The sequence below is a fragment of the Dipodomys merriami genome, unplaced genomic scaffold (genome assembly GCF_024711535.1).
Source record: "Dipodomys merriami isolate MVZ:Mamm:240054 unplaced genomic scaffold, mDipMer1.0.p SCAF_390, whole genome shotgun sequence".
In the NCBI taxonomy this organism is placed as follows: Eukaryota; Metazoa; Chordata; class Mammalia; order Rodentia; family Heteromyidae; genus Dipodomys; species Dipodomys merriami.
The window spans coordinates 845,974-862,612 of NW_027205493.1; positions in this window are offsets into that span (position 1 = coordinate 845,974).

A 16,639-nucleotide genomic window follows, 5' to 3' on the forward strand; every position below is an offset into this window, starting at 1 on the left:
TTAGGAGTTTGAGAAAGTGACTGCTAATTAAGTGCCTCTTACTAATAAGAATTATTGGTAGAATTTGAAAAAACATATTTGGGTAACAAATAGACTAGAAAAATGTTGTTTGATATTTTTTATCACTACATTTCTTTTTGTCTAAGTAGAAAAGACAGACTTTCCCTAAGGGCCTAGACTAAGCAAAATGGCTTATATAGAGCTCAGATCATTTCTTTCCACAGAAGATGACAGCAATAGAAGAAAAACAGGTCCACAACTGGTACAAGGTAGAGAGAGTTTGATGTCTCCATAAATCTTAGGATCAAATGCTCAATGAGGAGCCGTAGGGACTGATGACAGCTTAAGGACCTAACATTTCCTGTGTCGTTCCATCATAGGAAACAGTCAACAGTCTCCCATCACACTGTAGGTGCCATGCCTGACTGGTGACCTTGGCTGTGACCTGAGAACGTCCAGCAGGGCTCTGTCATGGTCACTGGAGATTCAGGATTGCACTGTAAGAAGACCTACAGGAAGGTCTGAGTCAGGGTTTTGTCAGATCTAGATGATTTGTAACAGGCACTACTTTCTTCTTGCTAACAATGTGGATATACCATTGGGGCCCTGCACACAAATTTATCACAAGTGTTAGCTTGCACCATTTCTTAATGAAAGTCAACAATAATGCCCTCTGGACATATTCTCATCAATATTTAGTAGGTAAAAAGCTATAAAATCAAGTTCATCATGAGGAAAAAACACAGATGAAAACCAAATTGCAGGAGCATTTACAAAAAATGTTTTCCTATACATATCAAATGTGACAAAATATTAAAAGTTAATGAAGTTAGGAAAGTTAAATTTATTTTTTTAACTATGGTTTCAACTGTCTTTTACATTTCAACTACTTAAAAAAAGAAGGTAAGCATAGCACCACCAGTGGCATACCTCTGTAACCTTGCAATTAAGAAATCTGAGATCTGAGGAAAGTGAATTGGAGCTAGACTAGGTAGGAAAAAGTGGTGAAAGGTTTATCTCCAATTAAGTATTCAAAATCAAGAAGTGGAAATTTGGTTTACGTCGTAGACTGTTACCCTTGAGTAAAAAAGCTAAAGGTCAGCTCCCTGAGTTCAAGCCCCAATACACACACACACACACACACACACACACACACACACACACACACCCTATCTCAAAAATAACCAGTGATCAGGAAACAGAAATAAGATGATATTTTTCTTTATTTTCTTTCATTTTTCTCATTTTTAAAAATTTATCTCTCTGTGAGAAGTTAAAGGTGTCATAGAAAAGGACGGACAAAGGATGAACATGTGCAACAGTGGTATTCAATTGGTACTATGTTGAAAAAGACCTATGCAACTTGTTTTGGGGGAAGAACGGGGAAACTGGAAGAGATGAAAGGAAAGGGTAACATTGTCAAAAAAGAAATGCACTCAGGAAAGTAGAGCTGTGGCTCAATATGAGTGCCATTGTTTAGCAAAAGAGCTCAGAGGCAGTTTCCAGGTCCTGGGTTCAAGCCTCATTACTGACCAAAAAAAACATAGACAAAAGAAATGTAACCATTACCAAGCGACTGTAACTAAACCCTCTACAGCACAATAATAATAATAATAATAATAATAATAATAATAATAATAATAATAATAATAATAATAATAAGAAGAAGAAGAAGAAGAAGAAGAAGAAGAAGAAGAAGAAGAAGAAGAAGAAGAAGAAGAAGAAGAAGCAGACGAAGCAGACGAAGCGGAGAAGAAGGAGAAGAAGAAGAAGAAGAAGAAGAAGAAGAAGAAGAAGAAGAAGAAGAAGAAGAAGAAGAAGAAGAAGAAGAAGAAGAAGAAGAAGAAGAAGAAGAAGAAGAAGAAGAAGAAGAAGAAGAAGAAGAAGAAGCAGACGAAGCAGACGAAGCGGAGAAGAAGGAGAAGAAGAAGAAGAAGAAGAAGAAGAAGAAGAAGAAGAAGAAGAAGAAGAAGAAGAAGAAGAAGAAGAAGAAGAAGAAGAAGAAGAAGAAGAAGAAGAAGAAGAAGAAGAAGAAGAAGAAGAAGAAGAGGAAGAAGAAGAGGAAGAAGAGGAAGAAGAAGAGGAAGAAGATTTCGCAAGAAATTCATTCATACTCATGAAGATATATGGCTTAAAAGTGTTCACAGTAATATTATACTGTACAAAATTCAAATAAGAAGAAGAAGAAGAAGAAGAAGAAGAAAAGAAGAAGAGGAAGAAGAGGAAGAAGAAGAGGAAGAAGAAGAGGAAGAAGAAGAGGAAGAAGAAGAGGAAGAAGAAGAGGAAGAAGAAGAAGAAGAAGAAGAAGAAGAAGAAGAAGAAGAAGAAGAAGAAGAAGAAGAAGAAGAAGAAGAAGAAGAAGAAGAAGAAGAAGAAGAAGAAGAAGAAGAAGAAAGTTAATAAAACCAAACAAGTGAAAGAGAAAAACTGAGGAGCAAGGGAAGAGGTGACCTTTCAAAAAAGATATATATCCATACCTGACATATAACTGTAACATCTGTGAAACTCGCCTTTATAATAATAATGCAAAAGAGGGCTGGGAATGTGGCTCAGTGCTAGAGCGCTTGCCTTGCATGCCTGAGGCCCTAGGTTTGATTACTCAGCACCACATAAGCAAAAAGAAAAAAGCCGGAAGTGGCCTTGTGGCTCAAGTGGTAGAGCTCTAGCCTTGAGCTGAAGAGCTGAGGAACAGCGCCCAGGCCCAGAGTTTAGGCCCCACGACTGGACCCAAAAATAATAATAATACAAAAGAAAAAACAGAAATATATTTCTGGAAGCAAAACTCAAATGGAAGATCAGATTAATATGTATGTTGTACCAAGGTCAAACCCCATTATCAATTTCCCCTTCAAAAATGGCTCTTCTCATCACTTGTGCTTTCCCTAGCTTATGAAAGGGGGTGTAAACAGTTAAAGAGAGAGAAAGGTAATCTGTCAGGCACAAAACTGTACTTGCAAAGAGCTGTACTTGTTAGAACAAATGTTGACTAGACCACATGATGACTCCATGTTTCCTAAAATATACAGAACTTGTTGGGCTTGAATACAGGCTCCACTGTATACTAGCTGGGGATTCAAAATTAACTAAACTCTCTGGATCTCAAATTATTCTCAGGTAGAGTGAGTATAACAATACTTATCTCACGGGATTATGAGATCTGGGTGTCATCAAACATGGAGTGGGTTTTATCTTAGGTGTGTATGCAACACCCAAAAACTGCTGGAAGGTGTAAAACTGGCATGATGTTTACTATATTACTTAACAGTAATACAACATGCCTGTAATCCTACTCACAAAAGAGGCTGAAAGAAAAGGATTAAGTTTCTAAGCCTGGACAGGAAACTGGATCAGACTGACCTCCAATGACCTCTAAAAACATTGAGGTGATGTTTGGTTCAAATGGTAGAGTGCTAGACTGGAGCATAAGCCTCAGGAACAGTGCCAGGCCCTGAGTTCAAGCCCTAGGACCTGCATAAGCACACACACACACACACACACACACACACACACACACACACACACACACACACACACATACACACACACACTAAATTTTGTATGTTCCTATAACCCCATTTAACAATATTTTCCCTCTTCCAAGCTCACCAGTTGTTGTTTTTTTGTTTTAAAAGGGACTTGCTGTGTAGCTCAGGCTGCTCTTAAACTAACAATCTACCTGGGTGCTGGAATTACAGACCTGCCTACTATAATTTGCTTCACTCAATAACGCTATTTATAACATTTTCGCAAGAAATTCATTCATACTCATGAAGATATATGGCTTAAAAGTGTTCACAGTAATATTATACTGTACAAAATTCAAATAATATAGCTGCACATGGTAGTGTGCTAACACATGGTAATGCCAGCCAATCATCATGAACCTGACACAGGAGAATAAGGAGGTGAGGAAAGCCTGGTCTACACTGCAGAACCTGGTCTCCAAAGGAAATAAATTCTATAAATATTAATCCACTATGAAACATACAATCAGTTAGATTTATATAATGATACAAATAGATCATTGTTAATGGAAACAAATTCTTGGCAGAAATTTTAAATACATACGTATGCATATATATTTAAACTTGGAGAAATAAAATTTCAAGTGGTATTATCTGCATCTTTCAGTCTACCTGTCACCTATCTATTTACTGACACATTGATTTCTGTTTAGTCTGCAAAACACTGTTCTCTCATATAAGTACACAAAATTACAAACAAAAAGTACAAAAAATACATTATCATAAATACAAATGTAGTTTAATCTCTTCCATAATAATTTGGAGAAAAACATGCGTTGAGTTAATGGCATTGAATACTACTCAAGAAGGGGAGTCTAGGAGAATGTAGATTTGTGTGTGTGTGTGTGTGTGTGTGTGTGTGTGTGTGTGTGTGTGTGTGTGTGTGTGTGTGTGTGTGTGTGCATGCGTGAGCCTACACGTGCACACTCATGTGTTTTTCATGAGAAAATAATGGAATTATAATTAGACCTATAATTCCTGTTTGGTCTTTTTGCTCAAAGCTGACACTCTACCACTTGAGCACCATATCTACTTCTGTATTATGGTTTCTTAATTGGAGAATTATCACAGATTATCTGCATGGGCTGCTTTAAACCTGAATTCCCAGTTTTTGACCTTTAAATTAGCTAGGTTTTAAAACATGAGCCACTGGTGGCCAGCAACTACGTTAACATTTTTGCATGCTTGAATGAATTTTAAAGTAAGACCTATATGTTACTTTTGAAAATGGCCGGAAATAGTATTACAATTAATGTTTAGCAAAATTTAAAACATACAAACCTGAGAATGGCAAGTAGCTGAGAACAGAATGGAATAAATCAAAATTATCTATGACAGTTTTCAGTCTGTGCAGAGAAATGATTGCATTGATGGAGCCCAAGGCCATCAGATAGCTGAGCTCCAGCTGACTGCTATGCTCATGAGGCCAGCTAGTGCTATTCACAAGAATGTGATGTTATTGGATGACAATGATCAGCTTCAAGTTCAGAACCTGAAATACATCTATTGATCTAGAAGGGGAAACATACCAGGACAAGAAATGTGATTAACAGTGCTGAATGCAAAAACCATCCAGTCCAAGGGAGACAGAATAGCTCTTTCTATATCTGAGAAGAGTATTATCTCACAAAGAATCCTAAGCTGAATATGGTGGTCCATGTTTGTAATTTCTGAACTTTGGAGGCAAATTTAGAAGTTAGCTTGAGACCAGCCTAAGTTTTAGACCAACAGAAATACACATAGTAAAATGTTATCTTAAAACAACAATAACAACCAAAGACCCAATTACTGGGAATGTCGTTAGTGGTAGAGTGCTGGCCTCCTCGCATGCATGAAGCCCTTGATTTGATTCCTCAGTATGACATAAGCAGAAAAAATGGAAGTGGTGCTGTGGCTCAATTGGTAGCGTGCTAGCCTTGATGAAATGAAGTTCAGAGAGAGTGCCCAGGCCCTGATTTCAAGCCCCAGCTCTGGCAAAATTAAAAAAACAAAAACAAAAAAACAACCAACTGGAAAATGCTGTTTGTTAAAATAAATATGTTGGCCATGCACCAGGGGCTCACACCTGTAATCTTAGCTACTCAGGAGGCTGAGATCTGAAGATCGTGGTTCAAAGCCAACCTGGACAGGAAAGACCGAGATACTCCTATCTCCAAGAAACCACTAGAAAACTGGAAGTGGCGCTATAGCTCAAGTGGTAGAGCACTTGCCTTGAGCTGAACATCTGAGGGACAGTGCCGAGGCCCAGAGTTCAAACCCCATGACCAACAAAAATAAAAAATAAAAAAAGAAATAAATAAGTTGAAGAACTCTTTACACTCACTAGAAAATTGGGCTGTTGGGCATTCATAATGAACTTTGTTAGGAAAAAATAAAATAAATTAATCGAATATTATCTGGCATTGGACAGGACATAGTGAGATATAAAAATGATTGCTGCCTATGGTTACTTGATACAACGATGTTACAGATACACTTGCCAGATTGTGATTTTTTTAAGTATACAATCGTAGGTTTTTTCTTTTTCAAAATAATTTTACTGCCAAGCCCCATTGGCTCATACCTGTGATTCTAACTACTAAGGAGGCTGAGAATTGAGGGTCTCTGTTCAAAACCAGCCCGGGCAGAAAAGTCTGTGAGATCCTTATCTCCAACTAAAGGTTCAGAAAATGTGAAGTGGCACTGTTGCTCAAGTGGTAGGTTGGTAGCCTGGATCTGAAGAGCTGAGGGACCATGCCCAGACCCAGATTTCAAGCCTCACAATTGACAAAAAACTATAGTAGTAATAATATTTATTTTATTTTTACTATTAAGGTGTTATATATAAAGGCTACCATTTCATAAGTTTGTTTCATTGCCATCTTCATTGCCAACAGCCAGGATTTGGCCATCTGCTTTTCCTCTGATCTCTGGGTATAGAGGCAATGAGTAATACAAAGCAATACAAACCAGTTCTGACTATTATTTTTCTCTGCACATCTTAAAAATCAATGACAACAGAAATAAAAAATCCTTAAGTTTAAAACCTTCTAGACAAATTATAGAAATACTGAGGAAAAGTATTTTAAGAATAAGTCCAGACAGCTTGAAATCAGGGCCTGGGTTCTGTTTCTGAGATTTATTACTCAAGACTAGCGCTGCCTCAGTGCCACTTCCAGTTTTCTCATGGCTAATTGAACAGAAAAGTCTCACCAACTTTCCTCTCCAACCAGGCTTTGAACTAGGATCTAGAGATCTCAGCCCTCTGAGTAGCTAGTATTATAGCCATGAGCTCCTGCCACCTGGCTAGAATAATTGCTTACCTGGGACAGATGTCAGTTAGTATTAAATATCAATCATGATTAACTTCGTAAAATAAACTTAACTGAAATGCCTTGCCCTAGAAATAAGGAATCAAATGTTTAGGTGATTTACAAAGTTCTTACCAAATCTACATATTTCGCTGGTTGTTTTTTTTTCTTCCAAAATTGTGTGCTTTCCAGAAGCAAGCCTTACCTTTCCTTGCTGGTTTCTTTAGTTTATTTCATACATGCCCACAGCTTCTTCAACTATCATTTATTTATGTGAACTGCTTGTAAATATCTATTTTCAGTCCAAACTTCTTGTATGCATCTCTCATCCATATATTCAACTGCCATAAAAACTTGTGAAACATTAATCATCTCTTCTCATTACTGGATATTAATGTGCAAGTAAAATTTAAGAAAATAAAGAATAATATCAATAAATATAACATGATTCTAATAGTAATCCTAAACATAAATACAGCGTTGATTATTTTCTGAGCAATTTAGTAAAAACCTCAAAGAAAAGAAATCAAGTTTTTTTGAGTGCTGATATTATGGTTTAAACTCTGGACCTTACCTTCTCAAATTTTTCCCTCAAGGGTGGTGCTCTGTATTTGAACCACAGTTCCCCTTCCAATTATATTTGGGGGATTATATACAGATAAGAAACTCATGGAATAAAAAAAAATTGCGTTCATTTCACATAACATTGGGGTTCATTTCACATAACATCCTCTTATATGGTTATATGGTACCATGTTCTAGTTACTGCAAGTAAGGATAACCATGGGACGTATGGTTATATAAGCCTGGCTTATTTCACCTAATGTAATTGTTTCCTCATCTTTCCATTTCCTAGCAAATGGGGCGATGTCATTCTCTCTGATGGAGGCAAAGAATTCTAGTGTGTGTGTGTGTGTGTGTGTGTGTATCATATTTTCTTATCCATTCATCTACTGAGAGGCATCTGGGTTGGTTCCATATCTTAGCTGTTGTAACTAATGGTGCAATAAATATTGTTGTGCTGGTAGTTTATTATGGTCTTGTGTGTGATCATTTGTTAAATGGCCAAAAGTGGGTTTGCTGGGTCACAGGAGAACTCTAAATGGAGGCTTGGAAAAAATTATATTAAGTGAAGTAAGCCAGACCCAAAATAACATAGGTCCTCTGGTTTCCCTTATTTGCAATAACTAGTATATGTCTGGTACTAGCATGAAAGTCCAAAAGCTATGTAGATATGACCAGATAAGATGATGTTAAGCGATATGAACACCAAGATAGGGTTTATTATCTATCATGTGATTTTTTGTATGTTCCTCTCCCACGGTATGAACCCTGTTTTCACTGTTTCTAATGTTGGTGCCCTGCATCTTGTATACACACTTCTCTAGATTGGGGAGGAGAAGGGAAAAAACAAAATGTTTAAATAGGGATATAGGCTGACCCATTGTAACAATGAAATGCAGAAGACACAATGCTGAGAAAGGAAGTTCACAATTTAGGCAGGGAACTGGGGAAGGGAGGAGAGGGGGAGTGTAGTTGTGGAGGTGGGAGGGAAGGGAGGGTAGGGAAAACAAAGGAGGAGGTAACAGTGCTTGATAGAAAATATACTCATTACCTTGCTCTTGTAACTATAATCCCCTCTATACAGTATTTTTAGAGTAGAAACTCTTTTGAAAAACAGAAGGTGTCATGTACACCAAGTATAGTAGCCCAAACCTGTAATCCCAACCAATTGGGAAGCAGAAATGACAAGGATCATGATCTAAGGCCAGGACAGAGAAAAAAACTCCCAAGACAGCCATTTCAACAAATGCGCTTGCCATCGTGGTTCACATCTATAATCCTAGTTAATTATGTGGGAGACATAGGTAGCAAAGTCTCAGATAATCTAAGATCACACCTGGGCCAAAAATTCAAGACCTCAAGTACATAAAATGGACTAGAAGTATGGCAAAAGTAGTTGAGCTGCTTGGTGCTATACAACCAAAGTCCTGTCTAGCAAGCAGAGAACCCCTGAATAGAACCCTAGTAATATTCTTCTCTTTCACCAAAAATACTAAATAAATTTATTCTATTTGCACATCTAATTTCAAGGCCACTGAGAGATCAGAGATGGTGACATTCTCTTTAAAATTATATATTCAAAAGAGACGGTTATTTAGGTTTTGAAAAAAATGAAAAGGAAGGAAAATGCATGTGATTTTTATTAGCGCCATAATTCTTGAAAACATAAAATACACTCAAGTATTTAATAGATATCCATATGTGTGCGTAGGTCCATGTATGTTATGTATATACATATATGTGTATATATACACACACACACACACACACACACACACACACACACACACACACACATATATATATATATATATATATATATATATATATATATATATACAAACAAGTGGTTCATTTCTTTTCTGTGTAACAAATGGTACAATGAATCTGTACAATCACTACTCAAAGGCATGAATAGACAAAGAGAATGAGCAGAGAATTCATATTCACGAATCTATGGCTAGCCAATAACCATGAAAATATTCTACATCAGTTTGCACGTGTCAGTTACTGCAGTATAGGGACAGTATGATGACAATGCGATACCAGGCAGATGAAATGAGAAATGAGAGATACAACTAGTACAATATTCTTTCTGATGGGTAAGTAGAATTTCCAGTGTGTGTGTGTGTGTGTGTGTGTGTGTGTGTGTGTGTGTGTGTGTGTGTGTGTGTGTGTGTGTGTTACATATTCTTGATACATTTCTCTCTCGAGAGGTATTTGGGCTGATTCAGTAAGCATGGTTGTGCTGAAACCTTTACTATATCCTGGTTTGTAATCCTTCGAGTAAATGCCCAGGAGTAGAATTGCTGTATCATATGGAAGTGGGTATTCAAAAGAGGAGTGAATGGGGAAAAGGTAGAAGTATGAACAGGAGAAAAGGGGGAAAATGCAGAGAAGAATCTAGTAAATATCCTACAAAATTAAGAGGAGTGAAGGAAGAGGTGCATCAGGAGTGATGGACGAGAATGTGGAAAGGGTTGGCATTGATAAAGATATATTGCATGCATAAACTGCTTTGTTTAATGACAAATCCTTTGTTACTTAAAATAATAATTTAAAAATCATGTCCTTAAAATGTTATGCAATTAGAAGCAAAGCATAAAAATCTGTTGAGATCATCTCAAGGGTCTATAAAACTTTTTTGGTTAGGATAAATTTTAGAACAACAGTAATGATACATATGATCTGAAGAAAATTTAATGATTTCCAGCTATTTAAAATAATCATTATTGGAGATGTGGCTCACGTGGCAGAGTGCTACATAGTGAGCAAAGCTGTCAGATATTGAATTCAAGTCTCGATCTCAAATAAAAGTAAAACATTCAGTAAAAGTCAGGCATATTCCTGGGCACCGGTAGCTCATGCTTTTAATCCTATTTTTAATCAGAAGGCAGAGATCTGGGGATCTCAGTTCAATGTCAACTCAGATAGGAACGTCTGTGACACTCTCATCTGCAATTCACTGCGAAAGAAACCTGGAATTGGACTTGTGGCTCAAGTGGTAGAATGCCAGCCTACAACAAAAAGCTCAGGGACAGAACCCAAGCATTGAGTTCAAACCTTAGAATAGTGCATATACATACACAAAGGAAGTAAGTCACTCAAGTTCTCAATCTTCCATTCCCCTAATCCTAACTCTAATCATGGTCAGAACACTGAGTAACCTTGATGATAATAGTAACCCAATCCTAAAATTAATGGAAAATACTTGAGGTTAAACACATCCTAACAGATACTCATTGACTATGAAATGATTTGCAGTTTGCTCCAAATCCTCCAAATTCCCTGACTTGGACTCTGAAATAGTTCCCTATTATGAATCATTAATCTCAGACTTTCATATCATGAAAACTACCATAGTTTCCACTGATCTTAACTTTTACTGAACTCCTATATCTCCAAACAGAAGTTGCAGTTTTACCTAAAATCTAGTCTAGTTTCTAACCCTAACTAAATATCTAAACCTTACTATAAAACTTACTTTAAATTTAGCCCTATTGAACGCTGAATAGCAGACTTAGGAAAACTCTATAGCTTTTGTTAAATTTCAAACTTATTTTTCTTGAAAGTGTTAGCAGAAAACTCAGTTTTACCCTGAAGCTTTCCCTTACCTAAACCTAAGTATAACCTGAACTAGAAAAGTAACCCTAGAACTAATAGCCTTTGAATTCTAAAAGCCATACGAATTCATTAGTTTTTATTAATCCTAACTTTGATTTAACTCATCTTTCTAAAAATTTTGTAGTTTTACTCAATATCTTACCATTTTTGTAACTCTAACCCTAACTGGGATATTGAAGCTAACTGTCACACTAATTATACCCTAATCTTAACATTATTAGCAGTTTCCTATTTCACATGCATCCTAATTCTAACTCCACTTGTTATTCGAAGATTTACCCTAAACTTTCCATTTCCCTAATGCTAACACTAACTCCAGCTGGAATTGAAACCTAACTTTCAACCTAATGATAGTCCAATTCTAATGTTTAAGAAAAATACTCTAGTTTTTATTCATTCTAATGAATACTCCAGTTTGCACTCTGGAAATGAGTTTCAATTTGCCCTAATTCCCACAAATTTCCTGACTGTACTGCTGAAGTGATCTTTTTCCCTAACATGAACCATTATATTATTTGATTTCAAATTCTCTTATCAGGAAAAATACTGTAGTTTCCATTTATCCTACCTTTTCCTGAACCCTTGTACCCTAAAGCAATTTCAGATTTACTTACATCTTGTCCATTACTTAACTCTAACTCTCAACTTAACCCTGGCTGGAAAACTCCTCATTAATCATTACAAGAATGATCACTAAGAAATAAATATAATGATAATGCTCTAGTTACTATTCAGTCTGACATGTTTGTTCTACTTGTTAGTGAAAACTCAATTTTATACTAAAATTTTCCTATTAATAACACTAATCATAATAAGAACAAAATACTGACCCTAATATTAATCCAATTTATATGTCAATATTAACACTAACACAAGTACACTTCTTTCCACTTATCCTAACTTGATTCACATAAGCCTTCCAAAAATATGTTTCAATTTGTGTCCAAGATCATAGTCATTTTCTAACCCTAAACTTGACCCTCAACTTAACTGGAGCATTGAGAATAACCATAAGCCTAATTGTAAGTAGATTCTAATATTAATAGCAATACTCTAGTTCACATTCATTCTAATTCCTACCAGGCTTATTCTAAAATTTACCTTCAATTTGACTCCATTTTTTCTCCTTCTCTCTAATCCTAACTATGGCTAGAATCCTAACCATATCCAAGACAATAATGATATCCCAGTTCTAAAATTTATGTAAAATTCTGTTTTTGTGTCATCCTTACTGAAATTGCACTTGTAATTCTTGAAATAAATTTCAGGTTTTCCTAAAGCCTACAGATTTTCTCACTCTTATCTCGGAATCTATCTTGTTCCTTAAGAGGAATCATATATGCATTGATTTCAAATCCTGATATTATGAAATAAATTGTACTTCTATTATCCTAGCTTTTCCTGAATTCCTAGAAACAGGAAATAAGTTCAGCTTTACTTAACATTTAACACATTTCTTTTTTTTTTCTTTTTGTCGGATATGAGGCTTGAACTCTGGGCCTGGGCAAGATCCCTAAGCTCTAGGCATGAATGTGATCCCCGAGTTCTTTAGCTCAAGGTGTGCGCTTTACCACTTGAGCCACAGCACCACTTTTGGGTTTTCTGGTGTTTAATTGGAGATAAAATTCTCATGGACTTTCCTGCCCTGGCTGTCATTGAACTGCGATCCACAGAAATCAGCTTCCTGAGTAGCAAGGATAACAGGCACAAGTCACTACTTTAACCAATTTCTTTATCCTATTCTCAACCCCCTTTAACCAGAAACCTAATCCTAATCACAATCTAGTTTAACACCAAGTGGTTAATGTAAGGATAACTATTCAATCAAACAATTATTTGCTTCTACTTCTTATTGGAAAGCAAAGTTTTACCCTAAAACTTATCCTTCCCTAACCCTATCCAGAACAAAAAGTAACTGACACTTTAAGCCAAATTATATCTGAATGTTTAAAGTAACACAGACACTGGTTTTCATTCATTTTAACCTTGATGCCATTCATTCTTCTTAAAATATGCTTCAGTTTTACACCTTTTTATATCTTACATCTTATATGCAAATTACTTATATACACCTTTTTATATATTACATCATTTTCTCATCCTAACCCCAGCTCTAACTGGAACACCTTGCCTAATCCTAAACCTACATATAAGCAAATCATAATGTTAATAGCAAGCCTCTATTGCATATTTATTCTCTTGCTCAGCATGTAGGTCTAAATTTTACTTGCATTTTGAGCCTAAATGTTTTAAGTATTTTTCTATTTCCTGTCTGGTTTTATTTTTCTTTTTTTTTTTTGGTCTCTCATGGGGCCTGAACTCTGGCCTTGGGCGCTGTCCCAGCGTTATTCAGTTCAAGGTGAGCGCTCTACCACTTGAGCCACAATGCCACTTCCGATTTTCTAATGATTTATTGGAGATAAGAGACTTAGGGACTTTCCTGCCCAGGCTGGCTTTGAACCGTGGTCTTCTGATATCAGCCTCCTGAATAGCTAGGAATATGGGCGTGAGCCACCAGCACCCATCTTCATTATTTTTTAAAAATTTTATGTTATAGTAAAGATGCTTTAAATAAGGATTAGTTACATGTGTAAGGTAATGAGTACATTTGTTGTTGAGAATTGTTACCCCTTCTTTGTTGTTCTCCTACTAACTCACCTCCCTTAGTCCTCCCTCCCCACGGTGTAAAGTTCATTTTCAACATAGGGTCTTTGAGTATCATTGTTGCAATGGGTCATCCTGTGTTGAACCTAAATTTTCTATTTCTCTAACCCTAATTCTAATTCTGTCTGGGATCCTACCCTAATCATCATCATAATAATAGTTCAATTCAGAATTTAACAAAAATATTCAAGTTTTTTCCATCCTGTTATTCCATTGTACATCTTGACTTAAGTTGCAGTTTAGCTTAAATCTATTTTTTTTAAAATTAGATTATATGTGCATATATAAAGATGTAATTTTATGTGAAAAACAGAAGATCTTTGGAAAAAAAGGGTAATGAAAAGGAAATAGAGGGAGTATAATCAAATGCTGTAAATATATTATGGAATTGCCACTTCTGACAATTAATAAATTTTAACAAAATAAATAAAATTTAATAAAGAACACATTGCCTTCTAGTGTTCTTTAAGAGAACCATGATATGTCTTGTGAATAAAATACTTGTTTTAGATAAACTTTGTTCGTGAATATTTTATATTATCATTAGCTAGTTATTTAACTTAATGAATAAAATATATTAAATAAGATTCCATGATAAAAAACATAAAATTATTACTTAGTAATTGTTTGAGAAAAAGTTATAGTCGTGAGTTTTAGGAAACTAAATTTCTATTTCCCTACAAAGCAATGATTTAAGTTTACTAATTTAATATTTCTAATAAGTTAGGGAACATAATTGGCATGAAAAACAACTAACTGTACATCTTGTTTCTTAAATGAATTTTATTTTAAATATTGTCTCTTATTCAAATGAATAATTAGGTTTACTTTTCAAAATAATTGCAATTTTATATCCTTTCAGAACAAGTAATTACCCTGCAATTAAATGAATTAATATATTCAGATATTTAAAAGCTAAATTTTCTATGTTTGATACATAGCTCTAAATATTCAGAATGCCATGATTTTTTTATTCATAAATGTCTAACCTCTGGGATTTTTGCTTCATCAATATGAATTATCTCATGAGGTTGTTGAGAAGGCTCCAGTAACAAGTGTGGTCAAAAACATTTCCTGAATTCTAAATATTAAATCTGGACATTTTTAGCCTTTGATTACATCATTTATTGTCTCTTCAGAGCAACTAAGCTAAAATAAATACTACTGTTTAAACATTTCGCTTACATTTAAATAATATCAACACAGGTCACAAAGAGACTAATTATTTCAGACTCATCATATTTTGTAAACTTAGTGTGAAGAATGTAGGGAGCAGAAGGTTCTTATACTCAATAAATATTTTTGGTTAAATTAACTTAAATCTTATATCTGGATTTCTAATTTGGAGGTTAATCACATGGTAACAGGAAAATAATGTTTTGGTTTTTTTTAAATTACTTTGAGGCCATTTTTCTTCTTAAAATTATGAAGCAAAAATATCTCTAAGACATATATCTGTGAAGAAAATGTTTCAACCCTTAGCAAAGTGCTTTATACTTTAATATAAAGTTTATGTCAAAAAAAATTCTGCAACTAATCTTATGTATGTTTTCATGCACAAAATGCTGTGACTTCTAATCTTGTTATGTGATTTTAATTATATTTTTTAGTTGTGACATGATCCCTACTTACATTTATTACAAACTTCTGTAATTATACAAATCATGCCTGTACACACTAATTTATGTAAAATAATATTCAAACAAAATTATCTTTTTTCCTGTCTCCAACAGGGAAGGATGTTGTGCTGAAGTACAATAAATGAAAGCTCTCTAACAAAGAGTCTTTATGGAATGGAAATTGGCAACATGAGAATGGGAACATGAGCACTTTCTACTTGGCTGAACAGGAATTTTTGTTTCTACAGTACTTTCTTACCTTTTAATAACACAGGGAAAGCCATAAAATTTGAAGTTCATATGAAGGAATTGCATTCCTCAAAGATGTGGCAACCTTTCTCAAAAGCTCGATCTTATCACTAGTTCTTTGCTCTTGCTGGCTGATCTATTTCTCTATCATATGTTTCATATTATTAAGCATATTAGTAATTCATCAATGAGTACATTACAGGAGACTCCAGAAATTCACATCTATTGTGGTGTAATAATCAGAAGAGAGAAAAAAGATTATATTAATTTCCAATTCCTCCCTTTGGCCTTCAATATGCCAATTAATTTTCAAAACAATCATGTACAATGTTTGTTTATTTTTCCCTTTTTAATTAGATATTAAGCAAGTGTTTTTGCAGTAAAAAGAGATGACAGTGGTATAAGAGCTCTGGTATGAGCACCTTCTCTCTAACAAGTAATGTTCTATGGACTGTAAATATGGAAGCCACATTAAAATTCTCTACACACTCCTCTCTCTCTCTCTCTCTCTCTCTTTCTCTCTCTCTCTCTGTCTCTCTCTGTCTCTCTCTGTCTCTGTCTCTCTCTCTCTTACAGACACACACACACACACACACACACACACACACACACACACACACACACACACACACACACAGCTGCCACCCAGACACATCAGAGATCAGTTGCATTCATCTGTAATGATTGTTGATTGATGTTTGATCCATTGCTTTATTTCAGCTTCAGATCTTGCCTGGACCTTTATCTTTCCCTGAGATCAAGTCCCTAGTTCTTAGTTTATTGTGGGTCTGAGTATTCATAATATGTTCCTGGCTGCTTCAGGCCAATTAACAATACCCTAAATACTGTATCCTCAAATTTGATATTCAAGTCCAACTCCATGAATTTATACTACTGTTCCAAAATACTAAAATTTATTGGATCTAGGAACCAAGAAAGTGCCCACCTTGATACTTTAGTAGCAACTGACATCATGAAAGTAGAAGAATAAAATGTAGAATACTGGATGGGTGTTACAGATACATACGGACTGCCAGTGAACACAGTTAGCCTTTTGTCCTTTCCTAGCGTTAGAGCTTGGGTCAGGGCTATTAACTTGGCTCTC